A 22,530-nucleotide genomic window follows, 5' to 3' on the forward strand; every position below is an offset into this window, starting at 1 on the left:
AATTTCAGAGGGAATAGATGATGAAATGGAAACCACAGGTACATCCCCATGAGCCCCCTTACATCCCCAGCTCAACACAGACATAGCTCTCCAGTCGAGGACTGGGTTGTGAGATTGCAGCCAAGGCAATCCTAGCACCAAATCATCATGTAGATTATACAGCACCAGAAAGCGAATAATCTCCTGGTGATCCGGATTAATACGCATAGTTACTTGTGTCCAGTATTGTGGTTTATTATTAGCCAATGGGGTGGAGTCAATCCCCTTCAGAGGAATAGGAGTCTCCAAAGGCTCTAAATCATACCCACAGCGTTTGGCAAAGGACCAATCCATAAGACTCAAAGCGGCGCCAGAGTCGACATAGGCGTCCGTGGTAATAGATGACAAAGAGCAAATCAGGGTCACAGATAGAATAAACTTAGACGGTAAGGTGCAAATGGAAACAGATTTACCAAGCTTTTTAGTGCGCTTAGAGCATGCTGATATAACATGAGTAGAATCACCACAATAGAAACACAACCCATTTTTCCGTCTAAAATTCTGCCGCTCGCTTCGGGACAGAATTCTATCACACTGCATACTCTCTGGCGATTTCTCAGTGGACACCGCCAGATGGTGCACTGGTTTGCGCTCCCGCAAACGCCTATCGATCTGAATAGCCATTGTCATGGACTCATTCAGACCCGCAGGCACAGGGAACCCCACCATAACATCCTTAATGGCATCAGAGAGACCCTCTCTGAAAGTCGCCGCCAGGGCGCACTCATTCCACTGAGTAAGCACAGACCATTTACGGAATCTTTGGCAGTAAATTTCCGCTTCATCTTGCCCCTGAGATAGGGACATCAAAGTTTTTTCTGCCTGAAGCTCCAAATGAGGTTCGTCATAAAGCAACCCCAAGGCCAGAAAAAACGCATCCACATTGAGCAACGCAGGATCCCCTGGTGTCAATGAAAAAGCCCAGTCTTGAGGGTCGCCCCGGAGCAAGGAAATCACAATCCTGACCTGCTGTGCAGGATCTCCGGCAGAGCGAGATTTCAGGGACAAAAATAATTTGCAATTATTTCGAAAATTCTGAAACCCAGATCTATTCCCCGAGAAAAATTCCGGCAAAGGAATTCTCGGCTCAGATACAGGTGCATGACAAACAAAATCTTGCAAATTTTGTACCTTCGTGGCGAGATTATTCAAACCTGCAGTTACACTCTGAAGATCCATTACAAACAGGTGGACACAGAGCCATTCAAAGGAGAGAAAAAAAAAAATAAAAATTTCAGCAGACTACTTATTTCTCTCCTTTCTCAGCCAAGGATTTTAACCCTTTAGTAGGCCGGTCAAACTGTCATGATCTCAATGGCAAGAGATCATAGCATCAGCATATATAGGAACTAGCTCTTGGAAGATGGAAACTGAGCTGACCATGAACTAAACCTAACGCACAACTAGCAGTGGCCGGGTAGCATGCCTACGTTGATTCTAGATGCCCAGCACCAGCCGGAGGACTAAATAATGCTAGCAGAGGAAAATATAAGTCCTAGCTCACCTCTAGAGAAATACCCCGAAAGGAGACAGAGGCCCCCCACATGTATTGGCGGTGAATTAAGATGAAATAACAAACGTAGTATGAAAATAGGCTTAGCAAATTTGAGGTCCACTTACTACATAGCAGAAGACAGAAAGGACACTTTCATGGTCAGCTGAAAACCCTATTAAAACACCATCCAGAAATTACTTTAAAACTCTGGCATTAACTCATAACACCAGAGTGGCAATTCCTGTTCACAACAGCTTTCCAGACACAGTAACGAAACTACAGCTGTGAACTGGAACAAAAATGCAAAAACAAACATGGACAAGAGTCCAACTTATCTAGTAGTTGTCTAGGAGCAGGAACAAGCACAGAGAGGCTTCTGATAACATTGTTGACCGGCAAGCAACTAACAGAGCAGCAAGGTTATATAGCGACTCCCACATCTTGATGGGAACAGGTGAACAGAGAAGATGAAGACACCAGTTCAATTCCACCAGTAGCCACCGGGGGAGCCCAGAATCCAAATTCACAACAGATATCGCTAGCGATCCGTGACGTTGCAGCGTCCTGGCTAGCGATATCGTTGAGTTTGACAGGCAGCAGCAATCAGGATGCTGCTGTGACATCGTTGGTCGGAGCAGAAAGGCCAGAACTTTATTTCGTCACTGGATCTCCCGTAGACATCGCTGAATCGGCGTGTGTGACGCTGATTCAGCGATGTCTTCACTGGTAACCAGGGTAAACATCGGGTTACTAAGCGCAGGGCCGCGCTTAGTAACCCGATGTTTACCCTGGTTACCAGCGTAAACGTAAAAAAAAAAAAAACACTACATACTTACATTCCGGTGTCTGTCCCCCGGCGCTGTGCTTCTCTGCACTATGTAAGCGCCGGCCGGCCGGAAAGCAGAGCACAGCGCCGGCCGGAAAGCAGAGCACAGCGGTAACGTTAACGCTGCGCTTTCTGGCTGGCGCTTACACAGTGCAGAGAAGCACAGCGCCGGGGGACAGACACCGGAATGTAAGTATGTAGTGTTTTTTTTTTTTTTTTTACGTTTACGCTGGTAACCAGGGTAAACATCGGGTTACTAAGCGCGGCCCTGCGCTTAATAACCCGATGTTTACCCTGGTTACCAGGAGACTTCGCATAGTTGGTCGCTGGAGAGCTGTCTGTGTGACAGCTCTCCAGCGACCACACAGCGACGCTGCAGCGATCGGGATCGTTGCCTAGATCGCTGCAGCGTCGCTAAATGTGACGGTACCTATAGAATTTACTGATATAATTTAGAATTAATTGTTCCATCAATGATAGCAACCCATATCCAGATATAGCAAAACAGGCCCAAACCATGATATTACCAGCACTGGGTTTTTATGTTATAGTGCAGTGTTTTTCTTTTACCAAACTAACACTTCACATTGAAACCAAAAAGTTCTATTTTGCTTTCATCCATCCACAAAACATTGTTCCAAAAACCTTCTGGCTTGTCCAGGTGATATTTAGCAAACTGCAGACAGACAGCAATGTTCTTCTTGCAGAGCAGTAGCATTCTCATTGCAATACTGCTATGCACACTATTGCTGTTCAGCATCCTCCTGATGGTGGACTCATTATCATTAAGTAATGTGAGAAAGGCCTTTAGTTACTTTCAAGTTACCTTGGGTTCCTTTGTGACCTTGCAGACTATTATATGCTTTGCTCTGGGAGTGATCTTTGTTGCTTGACCACTCCTGTGAATGGAAATAATGGTCTTGAATTTTCTCCAACTGCATAACTTTTTCCAACCCGATGAGCATCATCTGATTCTTCTTTTGAGGTCCTCAGAAATCTCCTTTGTTTCTGCCATAATACACTCCCACAAACGTGTCATGAAGATTAGATTTTGATAGGTCTCTGTTCTTTAAATGAAATACAGTTGGTTTATCAATTCACACCTGATTGATATTCCAATAATTGAAAACACCAGACTTTTCAGAATTAAGTTATCTGATATTGGATACATTTTCCATATTATAAAAATGACAAAGTGTAATATTTTTGAATAATTTGTTTGATTTGTTTCGTTTTACCTACTTTTAGGACTTGTCTAAAAATGTGATGTAGTTTCAAGTCAAATTTATGTTGAAATATGGACAATTTTGGAGGGTTCACAAACTTATGAACCACCACTGTAAGTAAGGCACCATATTATAGAGATATTCTCCTCTTGCAGAATTTAAAGAGGTTTTCCCCTTTCAAAATTTTCTGGATTGGTCAAATCGAAGTCTGTCCTCAATCCTATAGAAATGTTGTAGAGAAATTCTATTAAGTGAGCAGTTCATGGGAGAAACCCACCAACACTTCAGAGGTGAAACTGTTTTGTAAGGAGGAAAGGGTAAAATTCTTCCAAGGCAATGTGCAGGATTAATCAACCATTACTGGAAATTATTGCTACACAAGGGGGTCATACCAGATACCGAAAGCTAAGGATCACAAATCTTCGCAACTCACGAATGTGATATCATATCATTTTCCAATTTAAAAAAATGACAAAGTCTAATTTTTTTGCCTCACCTTTTTGTTTTGGTTCATATATGTTTATATTTTGGTGTATATATTTTGTGGACTTCAGTGAAAATCTGATGTAGGTTTAGGTCAAATGTCTGCAGAAAATGTTGAAGGGTTCACAAACTTTCAAGCACCACTGCAGGTACCATGCAAAAGCATACACAGTGGTTGTGATTACTATGTGTCGCTGTCAATTTTTGGCAATCTGACACTCAGAATGAATGAATGTTTAAATCCTGAAGTGAACTTTAATAACACCAGTGAAATCTACTCCACCTATGAGGTTCACATTTCACTCAACGGTGGTGGTCCGCATCAACTGCAATCATAAAAATTTGTTGCAAAACCCCTTTAGAAAATTAAAGTACCCCCTAAAATTAAAACTTCAATAAATGAGAGCTTATACTGTCATTATAATCTGGTTTTAACATGAGAAATTAATATGCTACAGAAAATCCTACAAACGTCCTATATAATGTTATGGATAGCTCACATTCATTACTTATTATCCTTTATTAATTCATACATATAGCACAATCATTTAAGGCATTTATGGAATGCAGTTACCGGGGTGTAACATTTTGTTGGGTTTGATGCCGCATTTGAGTTTCAGACTTGTAGGAAGTCAAATGTGTCTTAAGTGCAGGTGAGTAAATCACAACATCTGATAAGTTGCATATAATTAAAATAGTGAAAATGTACAAGACACATCTGAAAAATAATTTCAGCAATGCTTCCACATCATACAAGCATAGATAGAAAATTAAAGGGAGCATTTTACCCCCCAAGTCAAATTAGATTATTTACACTGTTATAGGGAACCTGGCTCCTAAAAAAGATCCCTGTTAGTATAATTTTTATTTATTTACTTTTTCAGAATTTTTACAATTATTATGCAAATTAGGGAGTTTTAGAGCACAATTGGCACGTCCCTCTGTATGTTGACTTACAGTGCTTGGTTGCACAGAGCGAGCGCTGCCTGAAGTGAAACCCAGTGCTGGCGCAGACTCATTCCTTTCTCTCATTTGCCGCAGCCACTCACTACGCTGATGCACAGAAATGTCACAAGTGTCCAATGCAGACAGGAGAGAGGGATGAAAGCACGCCTGCACTGACACTTTGTGCGTAAAATTACTGGGCTTCTACACATGCGCTGGGCCAGGGATTCCTATCAGGCAGCGCTAGCTTTCGGCAAGTGAGCGCTGTCAATCAATATAACTGGAGGTGTACTTCATGATGATTGATGGGGAAAAAAGATGCACTGAATCCTTGGCCACACCAAGGGTGCAACGAAGAGCCCTCATTTACATTTTTAATGACGAGCTAAGCAAGTAAAAATGTACTGCATAGATGATTCTAAAGGTGGCTAAGACCCCTATATGACTGTATAAGTAGTTTCATTCTAGTTTTGCGATTAAAACTTTACTCTTATGGGAGTCTGTCAAAGATAATCTGTCAGGAAGATAACTGAATGTAATGATCTTTGTGACTTGAAATACGTTTTCACTATACAAATATGCAGGCTTGACTAACCCACCTGGGAGCCGCAAATCCCCCTGTGGGCCCAGAGCCATGAGTGGGCCCATACCTCGCAAGGATAGATTATAATGAGGGTAGTCTGAGCAACCAATGTGGGCCTGAGGGTCAGCATTGCCCATGGCCAGATTTGCCCCGATTATATTCTACTAGATGGTGGCCCGATTCTAACGCATCGGGTATTCTAGAATATGCATGTCCACGTAGTATATTGCCCAGTGACATAGTATATTGCCCAGTGACCTAGTATATTGCCCAGTGACGTAGTATATTGCCCAGTGACGGAGTATATTGCACAGCCACGTAGTATATTGACCAGTTACGTAGTATATTGCCCAGCCACGTAGTATATTGCCCAGTTACGTAGTATATTGCCCAGTGACGTAGTATATTGCCCAGTTACGTAGTATACAGCACAGAGACACGTAGTATATTGCCCAGTTACGTAGTATATTGCCCAGTGACGTAGTATATTGCCCAGTTACGTAGTATACAGCACAGAGCCACGTAGTATATTGCCCAGTTACGTAGTATACAGCACAGAGCCACGTAGTATATTGCACAGTGACTAAGTATACAGCACAGAGCCACGTAGTATATTGCTCAGTTACGTAGTATATTGCCCAGTGACGTAGTATATTGCCCAGCCACGTAGTATATTGCCCAGTGACGTAGTATATTGCCCAGTGACGTACTATACAGCACAGAGCCACGTAGTATATTGCCCAGCCACGTAGTATTTTGTCCAGCCACGTATGTCACAGGTTAAAAAATAAAAAATAAACATACTCACCTTCCGAGGGGCCCCTTGTAGTTCTGTTGCCTGTGTTCGGTTCAGGCGGCAGCTTCCAGTCCGAAGGTGTGATGACATCGCGGTTACATGACCGTGACGTCACGGCAGGTCCTTCTCGCGCAGGCACGCAGGGCCTGCGATAACGTCGCGGTCACATGACTGTGACGTCATGGCAGGTCCTTCTCGTGCAGGCGCGCAGGGCCTGTGATGACGTCGCGGTCACATGACCGTGACATCATGGCAGGTCCTTGTCGCACACCAACCTTAGCACCGGAACCTGCCGCTTGCATGGACCGGTCACCGGAGCATCAGAAAGGCGGCGGAAGGTGAGCATATAATGATTTGTTTGTTTTTTTTAATTATTTTTAACATTAGATGTTTTTACTATTGAGGCTGCATAGTAAAAACTAAATTTTCTTTATGCAAATTGTATCTTCAGAGAGGAAGAGGACTAGAACTCCAGTGCCACCTATTGGAAGTAGCAATCATAGCAGTCAATGTCGACCCTTTAACCCCTTAACCCCCAAGGGTGGTTTGCACGTTAATGACTGGGCAAATGTTTACAATTCTGACCACTGCCCCTTTATGAGGTTACAACTCTGAAACGCTTTAACGGATCCTGATGATTTTGACATGGTTTTCTCGGAGTCGTGACATATTGTACTTCATGATAGTGGTAAAATTTCTTTGATATTACCTGCATTTATTTGTGAAAAAAACAGAAATTTGGCAAAAACTTTTTGAAAGTTTTCGCAATTTTCCAACATTGAATTTTTATGCCCTTAAATCACAGAGATATGTCATACAAAATACTTAATAAGTAACATTTCCCACATGTCTACTTTACATCAGCACAGATTTGGAACCAAAATTTTTGTTAGGGAGTTATAAGGGTTAAAAGTTGACCAGTAATTTCTCATTTTTACAACACCATTTTTTTTAGGGACTACTTCACATTTGAACTAACTTTGAGGGGTCTATATGAAAGAAAATACCCAAGTGTGACACCATTCTAAAAACTGCATCCCTCAAGGTGCTCAAAACCACATTAAAGAAGTTTTTTAACCCTTCAGGTGTTTCACAGGAACTTTTTGAATGTTTAAAAAAATGAACATTGAACTTTTTTTCACAAAAAATTTACTTCAGCTCCAATTTGTTTCATTTTACCAAGGGTAAAAGGAGAAATTGGACCCCAAGTGTTGTTGTACAATTTGTCCTGAGTACACTGATACTGTACATGTGGGGGTAAACCACTGTTTGGGCGCATGGCAGAGCTCGGAAGGGAAGGAGCACCGTTTGACTTTTCAATACAAAATTGACTGGAATTGAGATAGGATGCCATGTCGCATTTGGAGAGCCCCTGATGTGCCTAAACATTGAAACCCACCACAAGTGACACAATTTTGGAAAGTAGACCCCCTAAGGAACTTATCTAGATGTGTGGTGAGCACTTTGACCCACCAAGTGCTTCACAGAAGTTTATAATGTAAAGCTGTAAAAATAAAAAAATCATATTTTTCACAAAAATGATCTTTTTGCCCCAAATTTTTTATTTTCCCAAGGGTATTTGAAGAAATTGGACCCCAAAATTTGTTGTGCAATTTTCCTGAGTACGCTGATACCCCATATGTGGGGGTAAACAACTGTTTGGGCACATGGCAGAGCTCGGAAGGGAAGGAGTGCCGTTTGACTTTTCAATGCAAAATTGACTGGAAATGAGATGGGACACCATGTCGCGTTTGGAGAACCCCTGATGTGCCTAAACAGTGGAAACCCCCCACAAGTGACACCATTTTGGAAATTAGACCCCCTAAGGAACTTATCTAGATGTGGTAGGAGAACTTTGAACCCCCAAGTGTTTCACTACAGTTATAACGCAGAGCTGTGAAAATAAAAAATCTTTTTTTTTTCCACAAAAATTATTTTTTAGCCCCCAGTTTTGTATTTTACCAAGGGTAACAGGAGAAATTGGACCGCAAAAGTTGTTGTCCAATTTGTCCTGAGTATGCTGATACCCTATATGTGTGGGGGAACCACCGTTTGGGTGCATGGCAGAGCTCGGAAGGGAAGGAGCGCTGTTTGGAATGCAGACTTAGATGGATTGGTCTGCAGACGTCGCGTTGCATTTGCAGAGCCCCTGATGTACCTAAACAGTAGAAACCCCTACAAGTGACTCCATACTGGAAATTAGACCCCCCAAGGAACTTATCTAGATGTGTTGTGAGAACTTTGATCCCACAAGTGTTTCACTACAGTTTGTAAAGCAGAGCCGTGAAAATAAAAAATATTTTTTTTCCCACAAAAAATATTTTTTAGCCCCCAATTTTTTATTTTTCCAAGAGTACCAAGAGAAATTAGACCCCAAACGTTCTTGTCCAATTTGTCCTGAGTACGCTGATACCCCATATGTTGGGCTAAACCCCTGTTTGGGCACAAGGGAGAGCTCGGAAGGGAAGGAGCACTGTTTTACATTTTTCAATGCAGAATTGGCTGGAATGAATGTTTGGAGAGCCCCTGATGTGCCTAAACAGTGGAAACCCCCAAATTCTAACTCCAACGCTAACCCGAACACACCCCTAATCCCAACCCTAACCATAAACCTAAACACACCCCTAACCCGAACACGCCCCAACCCTAATCCCAACCACACCCCTAACCCCAACACACCCCTAACCCTAATCCCAACTCTAACCACACCCTTAACCCTAATCCCAAAGATAACCTAACCATACCCCTAACCCTGACACACTCCTAACCCTAATCCCAACCCTAAATGTAATCCAACCCTAACCCTAACTTTAGCCCCAACCCTAACCCTAACTTTAGCCCCAAACCTAAATGTAGCCCTAACCCTAACTTTAGCCCTAACCCTAACTTTAGCCCCAACCCTAACTTTAGCCCCAACCCTAACCCTAACTTTAGCCCCAAACCAAACTATAGCCCTTACCCTAACTTTAGCCCCAACCCTAACCTTGACCCTAATGGGAAAATGGAAATAAATACATTTTTTTTATGTTATTATTTTTCCCTAACTAAGGGAGTGATGAAGGGGGGGTTGATTTACTATTTATAGAGGGTTTCTTAGCAGATTTTTATGATTGGCAGCTGTCACACACTAAAAGACGCTTTTTATTGCAAAAAATAGTTTTTGCGTCTCCACATTTTGAGAGCTATAATTATTTTTCCATATTTTGGACCACAGAGTCATGTGAGATCCTGTTTTTTGCGGGACAAGTTGATGTTTGTATTGGTACCATTTTCGGGCATGTGAATTTTTTTATCGCTTTTTATTCCGATTTTTGTGAGGCAGAATGACCAAAAACCAGTAATTCATGAATTTCTTTGGGGGGGGGGGGGCGAGTTTTATTCTTCAGGTAAGTACGATTACAGCGATACCTCATTTATGTCATTTTTGGTCATGGTTTGGCGCTTTTATAAGATAAAAACTATTTTATATAAAAAATAATTATTTTGGCATCGCTTTATTCTGAGGACTATAACTTTTAAATTTTTTTGCTGATGATGCTGTACGACAGCTCATTTTTTGCGGGACAAGATGATTTCAGCAGTACCATGTTTATTTATATCCGTCTTTTTGATCGCGTGTTATTCCACTTTTTGTTCGGCGGTAAGATAATACAGCGTTGTTTTTTGCCTCGTTTTTTTTCTTTTACGGTGTTCACTGATGGGGTTAACTAGTGGGACAGTTTTATAGGTCGGGTCATTACAGACGCGCGATACTAAATATGTGTACTTCTATATATTTTTTTATTTAGACAAAGAACTGTATTTATTGGAACAATATTTTTTTTCTTTATTTAGGGATTTATTTATTTTATTTTATTTTTTTTTACACATGTAAATATTTTTCTTTTAACTTTTTTACTTTGTCCCAGGGGGGTCATGATTATATAGTGACAGATCGCTGATCTGACACTTTGCAAAGCACTGTGTCAGATTAGCGATCTAACAGACAGTGCAGGAGGTTTGCCGGCACCTACTTTTAGCAGGCGCTTGCAAGCCACCTCCCTGCAGGACCCGGAAGGAGCCCCGTGACCATTTTAGATCCGGGGCCTGCAGGGAGGAGACACTCGGAACAACGCGATCACATCACGTTGTTCTGAGGGTCTCAGGGAAGCACGCAGGGAGCCCCCTCCCTGCGCGATGCTTCCCTATGCCGCCGTAACGCTGCAATCATGTTTGATCGCAGTGTTCCAGGGGTTAATGTGCCAGGAGCGGTCTGTGATGATCAGCTGACACTCGGCGTCGATCGGCCGCGCTCCCCCCGTCAGTGCAGCCGATCGCCTATGACGTACTATCCCATCAATGGGAATTAAGTCCCAGGTCACATAGACGGGATAGTACATCATATGGGATTGAGGGGTTAACGAGCCTTGTCACATGACTTAGGATAAAAGCCAAACCAGAATCTCAATGTGCAGACACTGTGTTTCCGGGATCCAAGAAGTATCCTCTGGGAGGTATTCAAATTGTCTCTTCAGAGAGGAAGAGGACTAGAACTCTAGTGCCACCTATTGGAAGTACACGGGGTCTGCAAATTGAGATTCTAGTTTGGCTTTTACCCTAAGACATGTGGCAAGGCTCATTAAAGGGTCGACATTGACTGTTAGGATTGCTACTTCCAATAGATGGCACTAGAGTTCAAGTCCTCTTCCTCGCTGAAGAGACAATTTGCATATTTCCCAGAGGAGCATTGCGGCTTTAAGTCTCCTCACCTCGACATGCTTAACAAGTCACTCTCCGCAAGGAGAAACGATAAAATTTTCTTTACAAATTTGACCAGCCGTGATAAATATAAGAAAATCAGCAGGTATTCACCCTTCCTGGGTCTTCATCTCCTCTGCTGATCCTGTAATTGTGTACTGGCTGCAATGTTGACAAAATGTCTACAGTGCTGCTGCCTATCATTGAACTGAACAATTAGCTCTGTCTACATCGTCAGAGCCACGTAGCTCAGTGATTGGCTGCAGCATTGTAGACAATCCATCACTCTTGCAGCCTGTACACAATTGCCGGAGAAGTTGCGGAGACGTAGCTCTGGACCTAGGAAGGGTAACTATTAATTTTATTATTTTGATCACAGAACGAATTTGTGGCAAAATTATGAGAAAAATAGGGGAATCGGTCCTTCCATTTCTGTGCTAGAGGCTTTTCAAAACAGATAAACTGGTGCATTGAAATATCCACCCTTAATTCTGGGCAGAGCTGAGCACAAGGCCACCACCCCAACCATCGCCACAGTTGGGGTGCTCCAAAATAGAAATTCTCACTAGACTGTGTGCTCCCCCTTCCATGTTAATTATTTGGTGAGGTTTTACCTCAGTATTTGAAAGCCAAAATGAGGAGTGGGTGATAAATACAGAAGTGGTGACGTGTTTCTATTATACGTTTCCTCTGACTTTCCCTCTCCTGGTTTTGGCTTACAAATACTGAGGTAAAATACTGACCAAATACGCAACGTGTGCGTGTGGCCTAAAAGTGAAACCTGTGTTCCCGTAATACTGAGGGAAATTATCTGATTTAATAATTATACTGTATGTACAGCAAAAAGGAAGAAAAAAATGTCAGGACTAGTTTTAAACCATATTGTAAAATGAATATACTTTATTAGATCAATATTAAAATTCCAAAAAACAGACACAAAAGAAAGTGGTGGGTGTGACAATGGGGGGTATACATTAAAATTAATAAACAGATTAATATTCAGTTTTAAATAAATCATGTATTTATTCACATAGTAAGTACTCCCATGGAAGTGAGGAGATGTGAATAAATTGACATGTGCATATACATTTACAATAGTCTTTGAGTGTATTACTGAATGAGTTTATGCCAGAAAATCAAATACTCCTGCTGCCACGTTATACAGACTAAAACAGTTATTAAGGTCAGAGGAGGTATAGTCTGGCACTATATGCACATGGAAAAACACTCCCCAAAGAGAAGGATAATAAATCACATATGAAACATGTAAAAAAGAAACTTACTCACCGACCAAGCACCCAATGCGCATTTCACCAATGTTTCGCCAAGGGTATTTTTTGGAATTTTAATGTTGATCTAATAAAGTATAGAAATTTTACAGTATGGTTTAAAACTAGTCCTGGCATTTTTTTCTTCCTTTTTGCTATATATTCAATAATGATATACAGGACAACACTTACCAAAGGTCATATTACAGTTTCTTGATACTAATTACGGTATATGTGTAACATAGTTGAGAAAAATCTTACTTCATTTACTGTCACTTTTCAGAGAGTTGGGCTTTAATTTCCTTTTAATTAAAAGTGATGGAACATTCTACTATCCTTTATGTATTGATTCCTCCTGGCTTTTAAGATCTCTGTTTGATGTCTGTTTACCTTCAATAAAAGCCCATTGTGATCACGTTCTGCCAACACAGCTGCAGGACTTCATAGATGAGAGAACTGGGATGTACAGTAATGACTCTTTGTTCGGAGGAGGCAGACACATAGCAACAGCTACAGGGTAAAAGAATTGCCCAGGACTTTGATATTGATGACTTATCCTTAGGATAGCTTATCAATATCAAATCTGTGGGGATCCGATACCTGGCAGCTCACCAATCAGCAGTTAGCAGGTACAATACCAGATGGAAGTAAACAGTGTAAGGACCAGGGACCTCACAGCATAGTTACTGTTGTTGTGGTTAGCTTTGGGCTACTATCATTTGGGGTTTGAAAGCATCCTGGTCTATGGAGTACTCCTCGCACAAAGTTCATTTGTTGGAGAGAGAAGCAGCCAGAAAAAGTCGATGTTTTTTTTCCATTTTCCTCCTAAGGAGAGGGCAGAGAAATATCAGGTGGAAGGGGGCACTGGGCTACACAACTCTCTCTCTAGGCTTATTTTCACCTACAACTGCCTTGAAGTCTCCAGGGTTGCCGACTATCCAGAAATTACAGGACAGTCCGTAAAAATAGGAGCATTTTTTGCCTTGTCCGTAAAAATAAATTAAGACGTCCGCCATATTTTTGAAGCTGAAGAAACTTATACAGATTATTTTGACTGTAATTATCATAATTTTACAGTTCTCAGTGACTGCAGTGGATGTCTTCATACCAGAATTAGGAGTATCAAAAAACTGACCAGCACTTCCAAATAGAAAAAGAAAAGTGTGAACAGGTTCAATCTAAGAGAGCCACTCTATATAACTAACAAATTAAAGCTGCACTCTGAAACATTGAAATATGTAAACATTGAATATTTTAAATTGGAACTACATTACTGCTGTAGAAAACATGTTAAAAAATTAAGGCACTTAGCGCACAAATTGGAAAATTCGTGTGAGGCCAACAGTCAACGAAAATGCATACCCCTTTGTAGTAATCCAAAATCTCACAAGATGCCTCTCCCAGGCTAAAAGCCTACAATTATATGGGCGGGTAGGATCACGCTCTAATTAACCCCTTAGTGACAGCCAATTTGGTGCTTAATGACCGAAGCCACTTTTTACAATTCTGACAACTGTCACTTTTTGTGGTTATAACTCAGGAATGCTTCAATGTATCCCACTGATTCTGAGTCTGTTTGTTGAAGACATATTGTCCTTCATGTTAGTGGTAAAATTTCTTCAATATGACTTGCCCTTTTTATGAAAAAAATGGAAATTTGGCCAAAATTATGCAATTTTCAAACTTTTCATTTTTGTAGACTTAAATCATGGGGGTGGTGTCACACAAAATAGTTAATAAATAACATTTCCCACATGTCTACTTTACAGCAGCACAATTCTGGAAACATAATTTTTTTTGTTAGAACGTTATAAGGGTTAAAAGTTGACCAGCGATTTCTCATTTTTCCAACAAAATTTACTAAACCATTTTTTTTAGGGACCACCTCACATTTGAAGTGAGTTGGGGGGGGGGGGGTCAATATAACAGAAAATATCCAAAAGTGACACTATTCTAAAAACTGCACCTCTCGAGGTGCACAAAACCCCATTTCAAGAAGTTTATTAACTTTTCAGGTGCTTCACAAGAACCAAAGCAATGTGGAAGGAAACAATGAGCATTTTACTTTTTTCACAAAAAATTTACTTTGGAACCAATTTTTTTTATTTTAACAAGGGTATCAGGAGAAATTGGGCCCCAAATTTTTTTGTGCAATTTCTCCCGAGTACGCCGATACCCCATATGTGGGGAAAAGCCACTGTCTGGGTGCATAGCAGGGCTCAGAATTGAGGGTGCACGATTTGACTTTTTGAAAGCAAAATTGACTGGAATCAATGGTGGTGCCATGTCGTGTTTGGAGACCCCCTGATGTACCTAAACAGTGGAACCCCCCAATTCTAACTCCAACCCTAACCCCAACACACCCCTAACCCTAATCCCAACCATAACCACAACCCTAACCCCAACACACCCCTAACCCTAATCCCAGCCCTAACCGTAACCCTAAACACAAACCTAACCCTAACACACCCCTAATCCCAACCCTAACCATAATCCCAAACATAGCCACAACCCTATCCCTAGCCCAGCCCTAACTTTAGCCCAACCACAACTTTAGCCCAACTCACTTTAGCCCAACTATAACCCTAATGGAAATAAATACATTTTTTTATTTTATTATTTTTACATAACTAAGGGGTGATAAAGGGGGGTTTGACTTACTATTTTTTATTTTGATCACTGTGATAGAGTCTATCACAGTGATCAAAATGAACCAATAGGAAAAATTTCCTATTGTTGCTGGATGCCGACCAGCAGATCTCAGCGGGCGCACTGCGTATGCACCTGCCATTTTCTCCCGGAAGAAGCTATTTATCTCTCCTCTGATGTGCGATCACATCAGTGGAGAGAGAAATGAAACTGAAAATCTGATTTTTTTTTATTGCGGTCGCTGTTATACCATTAATAACAGCGATCGCAACACTGGGGTTGATAAAAACCAACCTGATTCATGTTCTCTGGGGTTGCCGAGACCTTGGATAAATTCCTACTCTGGGGGGTGCTATACACTTATTTCTCAGTGCTGTTAAAAAGCTGCGCTGAGGCATAAGTATCCTTAACTGCCGCCGTTAAAAGGCATATCGGCAGTCGTTAAGGGGTTAAAAAGGCATTAGTCTTATGGGCAGGGTAACCTCATATCTGCAGGTTAACAGTGCTCTGACACACTGTGGCACTGAGAGCCTCGATGCCGGGAAGAAATTAACTTTATTCTCCTAGTGTTCAGCTTCCAGTCCAAGGCGCCGGCATGGTTTCAGTCTCTGCTCAGTATATAGTGAGCCCTAATGCTTAGCCTGCTGTCAGTCAGTGTCGGGGGTACGGTTACAGCCACCTTCTCTATACACAGAGCAGTGACTGAAACCGTGTCAGCACCACCCCTATAACTTCAAGTCAAACACTGCTAGGGGGAATAAAGTTCATTTCCTCCTGGCAGTGGGTCTCTCAGTGCCAGCTAAACAGTGTCAGAACGTTATTAACCCTCAGATTAACTCCATATCTGCAGGTTAATGGCATTATTTTACATGACAGGTTCCATTTAACCCCTTCACCACCTTGCGATATTTTGCATTTTCATTTTTTACTCCCCTTCTTCCCAGAGCCATAACTTTTTATTTTTCCATAAATATGGCCATGTGAGAGCTTGTTTTTTACAGGACGAGTTGCACATTGATTTTACCATATAGTGTACTGGAAAGCGGGAAAAAATATTCAGGTGCAGTGAAATTGCAAAAAAAAGTGCGATTCCACAATTTTATTTTTTTTTTTACCATATTTGCTAAGTGCTAAAACTGATCTGTCATTATGATTCTTCAGGTCATTATGAGTACTCAGATACCAAACAAGTATGGGTTCTTTTTTATTTAAGCGGTGAAAAAAAAATCCAAAGTTTGTAAGAAAAAAATGGCGCCATTTTCCAAGACCTGTAGCGTCTTCATTTTTCAGTATCTGGGACTGGGTGAGGGCTTATTTTTTGTGTGCTAAGCTGTTTTTATTGATACAATTCTGAGATAGACAAAATGTTTTGATCTCCTGTTATTGCATTTTATTTCAATGTTGCGGTGACCAAAAAAAACCCTGTACTTTGGGAGTTTATATTTTTTCTCTCGTTACGCCGTTTACCGATCGGATTAATCTGTTAAAACATTTTTTTCAATATTTTACTTGCTTCAATAGTCCCCTTAGGAGACTTGAAGCTGCGATCTTCTGATTGCTTGTGTTACACATTGCTATGCTCAATCAAACTCACGTGTGGCAAGTAACAGGTGTGGACAATCTGAAAATCACACCTGAAACCAGACAAAAAGGGAGTAGTTGACTTAATCGTGTGTTTGTGCATGCAACACTGTGCATGGAGAACAGAAAGAGGAAGAGAGAACTAACCAACCAGGTGGCTAAGGAAGCAGCACGACTACCTCGGACTAGAATACTGACTATAGCAGACATTGCCCTGCTAGGGGACTGAGTAACCGAAAGTGTGGGAAGCCCCTTTAGACACAGGAGACTGTCACTGCACCGGCCCCAGTGGCTGTTGATCGCAAACTACTGCAGGTCTTCCAGACCCAGGCCCCCCACATGGACATAGCACATGGGTTTAAGCGGGTGCTGTACGGTCAGAGTCAGGGGTATGGCAGGTAAACACCAGGATTTGCCTCCCATGCTGTTATGGTTCTCAATGGCAAGAGAACATAGCCCAGCAAACATAAGTACTAGCTCTTGGAAGGATGGAAACTAAACTGACCATGAACTAAACCTGCCGCACAACTAACAGTAGCCGGGTAGCGTTGCCTACGTTTTTTATCCCTAGACGCCCAGTGCCGGCCGGAGGACTAACTAATCCTGGCAGAGGAAAATATAGTCCTGGCTCACCTCTAGAGAAATTTCCCCGATAGGCAGACAGAGGCCCCCACATATATTGGCGGTGATTTTAGATGAAATGACAAACGTAGTATGAAAATAGGTTTAGTAAAATTGATGTCCGCTTACTAGATAGCAGGAAGACAGAAAGGGCACTTTCATGGTCAGCTGAAAACCCTATCAAAATACCATCCTGAAATTACTTTAAGACTCTAGTATTAACTCATAACATCAGAGTGGCAATTTCAGATCACAAGAGCTTTCCAGACACAGAAACGAAACTACAGCTGTGAACTGGAACAAAATGCAAAAACAAACGAGGACTAAAGTCCAACTTAGCTGGGAGTTGTCTAGCAGCAGGAACATGCACAGAAAGGCTTCTGATTACAATGATGACCGGCATGGAAGTGACAGAGGAGCAAGGTTAAATAGCGACTCCCACATCCTGATGGAAACAGGTGAACAGAGGGGATGATGCACACCAGTTCAATTCCACCAGTGGCCACCGGGGGAGCCCAAAATCCAATTTCACAACAGTACCCCCCCCTCAAGGAGGGGGCACCGAACCCTCACCAGAACCACCAGGGCGATCAGGATGAGCCCTATGAAAGGCACGGACCAGATCGGAGGCATGAACATCAGAGGCAGTCACCCAAGAATTATCCTCCTGACCGTATCCCTTCCATTTGACCAGATACTGGAGTTTCCGTCTGGAAACACGGGAGTCCAAGATTTTTTCCACAACGTACTCCAACTCGCCCTCAACCAACACCGGAGCAGGAGGCTCAACGGAAGGCACAACCGGTACCTCATACCTGCGCAACAATGACCGATGAAAAACATTATGAATAGAAAAAGATGCAGGGAGGTCCAAACGGAAGGACACAGGGTTAAGAATCTCCAATATCTTGTACGGGCCGATGAACCGAGGCTTAAACTTAGGAGAAGAAACCCTCATAGGGACAAAACGAGAAGACAACCACACCAAGTCCCCAACACAAAGCCGAGGACCAACCCGACGCCGGCGGTTGGCAAAAAGCTGAGTCTTCTCCTGGGACAACTTCAAATTGTCCACTACCTGCCCCCAAATCTGATGCAACCTCTCCACCACAGCATCCACTCCAGGACAATCCGAAGATTCCACCTGACCAGAAGAAAATCGAGGATGAAACCCCGAATTACAGAAAAAAGGAGACACCAAGGTGGCAGAGCTGGCCCGATTATTGAGGGCAAACTCCGCTAAAGGCAAAAAAGCAACCCAATCATCCTGATCTGCAGACACAAAACACCTCAAATATGTCTCCAAGGTCTGATTCATCCGCTCGGTCTGGCCATTAGTCTGAGGATGGAAAGCAGATGAGAAAGACAAATCTATGCCCATCCTAGCACAAAATGCTCGCCAAAATCTAGACACGAATTGGGTTCCTCTGTCAGAAACGATATTCTCCGGAATACCATGCAAACGGACCACATTTTGAAAAAACAGAGGAACCAACTCGGAAGAAGAAGGCAACTTAGGCAGGGGGACCAAATGGACCATCTTAGAGAAACGGTCACACACCACCCAGATGACAGACATCTTCTGAGAAACAGGAAGATCCGAAATAAAATCCATCGAGATGTGCGTCCAGGGCCTCTTCGGGATAGGCAAGGGCAACAACAATCCACTAGCCCGAGAACAACAAGGCTTGGCCCGAGCACAAACGTCACAAGACTGCACAAAGCCTCGCACATCTCGAGACAGGGAAGGCCACCAGAAGGACCTTGCCACCAAATCCCTGGTACCAAAGATTCCAGGATGACCTGTCAACGCAGAAGAATGAACCTCAGAAATGACTTTACTGGTCCAATCATCAGGAACAAACAGTCTACCAGGTGGGCAACGATCAGGTCTATCCGCCTGAAACTCCTGCAAGGCCCGCCGCAGGTCTGGAGAAACGGCAGACAATATCACTCCATCCTTAAGGATACCTGTAGGTTCAGAGTTACCAGGGGAGTCAGGCTCAAAACTCCTAGAAAGGGCATCCGCCTTAACATTCTTAGAACCCGGCAGGTAGGACACCACAAAATTAAACCGAGAGAAAAACAACGACCAGCGCGCCTGTCTAGGATTCAGGCGTCTGGCGGACTCAAGATAAATTAGATTTTTGTGGTCAGTCAATACCACCACCTGATGTCTAGCCCCCTCAAGCCAATGACGCCACTCCTCAAAAGCCCACTTCATGGCCAAAAGCTCCCGATTCCCAACATCATAATTCCGCTCGGCGGGCGAAAATTTACGCGAGAAAAAGGCACAAGGTCTCATCACGGAACAATCGGAACTTCTCTGCGACAAAACTGCCCCAGCTCCGATTTCAGAAGCGTCGACCTCAACCTGAAAAGGAAGAGCAACATCAGGCTGACGCAACACAGGGGCGGAAGAAAAGCAGCGCTTAAGCTCCCGAAAGGCCTCCACAGCAGCAGGGGACCAATCAGCAACATCAGCACCCTTCTTAGTCAGATCAGTCAATGGTTTAACAACATCAGAAAAACCAGCAATAAATCGACGATAAAAGTTAGCAAAGCCCAAAAATTTCTGAAGACTCTTAAGAGAAGAGGGTTGCGTCCAATCACAAATAGCCTGAACCTTGACAGGATCCATATCGATGGAAGAGGGGGAAAAAATATATCCCAAAAAGGAAATCTTTTGAACCCCAAAAACGCACTTAGAACCCTTCACACACAAGGAATTAGACCGCAAAACCTGAAAAACCCTCCTGACCTGCTGGACATGAGAGTCCCAGTCATCCGAAAAAATCAAAATATCATCCAGATACACAATCAAAAATTTATCCAAATAATCACGGAAAATGTCATGCATAAAGGACTGAAAGACTGAAGGGGCATTTGAAAGACCAAAAGGCATCACCAAATACTCAAAGTGGCCCTCGGGCGTATTAAATGCGGTCTTCCACTCATCCCCCTGCTTAATTCGCACCAAATTATACGCCCCACGGAGATCTATCTTAGAGAACCACTTGGCCCCCTCTATGCGAGCAAACAAATCAGTCAGCAGTGGCAACGGATATTGATATTTAACCGTGATTTTATTCAAAAGCCGATAATCAATACACGGTCTCAAAGAGCCATCTTTCTTAGCCACAAAGAAAAAACCGGCTCCTAAGGGAGATGACGAAGGACGAATATGTCCCTTTTCCAAGGACTCCTTTATATATTCTCGCATAGCAGCATGTTCAGGCACAGACAGATTAAATAAACGACCCTTAGGGTATTTACTACCCGGAATCAAATCTATGGCACAATCGCACTCCCGGTGCGGAGGTAATGAACCAAGCTTAGGTTCTTCAAAAACGTCGCGATATTCAGTCAAGAATTCAGGAATCTCAGAGGGAATAGATGATGAAATGGAAACCACAGGTACGTCCCCATGCGTCCCCTTACAACCCCAGCTTAACACAGACATAGCTTTCCAGTGAAGGACTGGGTTATGAGATTGCAGCCATGGCAATCCAAGCACCAACACATCATGTAGGTTATACAGCACAAGAAAGCGAATAATCTCCTGATGATCCGGATTTATCCGCATAGTTACTTGTGTCCAGTATTGTGGTTTATTACTAGCCAATGGGGTGGAGTCAATCCCCTTCAGGGGTATAGGAGTTTCAAGAGGCTCCAAATCATACCCACAGCGTTTGGCAAAGGACCAATCCATAAGACTCAAAGCGGCGCCAGAGTCGACATAGGCATCCGCGGTAATAGATGATAAAGAACAAATCAGGGTTACAGATAGAATAAACTTAGACTGTAAAGTGCCAATTGAAACAGACCTATCAAGCTTCTTAGTACGCTTAGAGCATGCTGATATAACATGAGTTGAATCACCGCAATAGAAGCACAACCCATTTTTTCGTCTTAAATTCTGCCGTTCACTTCTGGACAGAATTCTATCACATTGCATATTCTCTGGCGTCTTCTCAGTAGACACCGCCAAATGGTGCACAGGTTTGCGCTCCCGCAGACGCCTATCGATCTGGATAGCCATTGTCATGGACTCATTCAGACCCGCAGGCACAGGGAACCCAACCATAACATCCTTAATGGCATCAGAGAGACCCTCTCTGAAATTCGCCGCCAGGGCGCACTCATTCCACTGAGTAAGCACAGCCCATTTACGGAATTTCTGGCAGTATATTTCAGCTTCGTCTTGCCCCTGAGATAGGGACATCAAGGCCTTTTCCGCCTGAAGCTCTAACTGAGGTTCCTCATAAAGCAACCCCAAGGCCAGAAAAAACGCATCCACATTGAGCAACGCAGGATCCCCTGGAGCCAATGCAAAAGCCCAATCCTGAGGGTCGCCCCGGAGCAAGGAAATCACAATCCTGACCTGCTGAGCAGGATCTCCAGCAGAGCGAGATTTCAGGGACAAAAACAACTTGCAATTATTTTTGAAATTTTGAAAGCAAGATCTATTCCCCGAGAAAAATTCAGGCAAAGGAATTCTAGGTTCAGATATAGGAACATGAACAACAAAATCTTGTAAATTTTGAACTTTCGTGGTGAGATTATTCAAACCTGCAGCTAAACTCTGAATATCCATTTTAAACAGGTGAACACAGAGCCATTCCAGGATTAGAAGGAGAGAGAGAGAGAGAAAGGCTGCAATATAGGCAGACTTGCAAGAGATTCAATTACAAGCACACTCAGAACTGAAGGGAAGGGAAAAAAAAAAAAATCTTCAGCAGACTTCTCTTTTCTCTCCTTTCTCTGTCAATTAATTTAACCCTTTTCTGGCCGGTCAAACTGTTATGGTTCTCAATGGCAAGAGAACATAGCCCAGCAAACATAAGTACTAGCTCTTGGAAGGATGGAAACTAAACTGACCATGAACTAAACCTGCCGCACAACTAACAGTAGCCGGGTAGCGTTGCCTACGTTTTTTATCCCTAGACGCCCAGCGCCGGCCGGAGGACTAACTAATCCTGGCAGAGGAAAATATAGTCCTGGCTCACCTCTAGAGAAATTTCCCCGATAGGCAGACAGAGGCCCCCACATATATTGGCGGTGATTTTAGATGAAATGACAAACGTAGTATGAAAATAGGTTTAGTAAAATTGAGGTCCGCTTACTAGATAGCAGGAAGACAGAAAGGGCACTTTCATGGTCAGCTGAAAACCCTATCAAAATACCATCCTGAAATTACTTTAAGACTCTAGTATTAACTCATAACATCAGAGTGGCAATTTCAGATCACAAGAGCTTTCCAGACACAGAAACGAAACTA

The 22,530-nt window shown here is 42.7% G+C and overlaps 1 long non-coding RNA gene across 4 annotated transcripts in view; it reads right to left on the reverse strand.

Moving 5' to 3' along the window:
* Positions 1 to 22,530, reverse strand: part of LOC143784159 (uncharacterized) — a 148,798-nt gene that overhangs the window by 96,917 nt on the left and 29,351 nt on the right. For 2 of the 4 annotated variants that reach the window (XR_013217728.1, XR_013217739.1), the window contains one exon: positions 12,418 to 12,486. The exons of the other annotated variants lie outside the window; for them this stretch is intronic. This is a non-coding gene — a long non-coding RNA (uncharacterized LOC143784159). The remainder of the gene's footprint in view (positions 1 to 12,417; positions 12,487 to 22,530) is intronic. 4 annotated transcript variants of the gene reach the window in all.

Source organism: Ranitomeya variabilis, chromosome 1, assembly GCF_051348905.1.
Source record: "Ranitomeya variabilis isolate aRanVar5 chromosome 1, aRanVar5.hap1, whole genome shotgun sequence".
NCBI lineage: Eukaryota > Metazoa > Chordata > Amphibia > Anura > Dendrobatidae > Ranitomeya > Ranitomeya variabilis.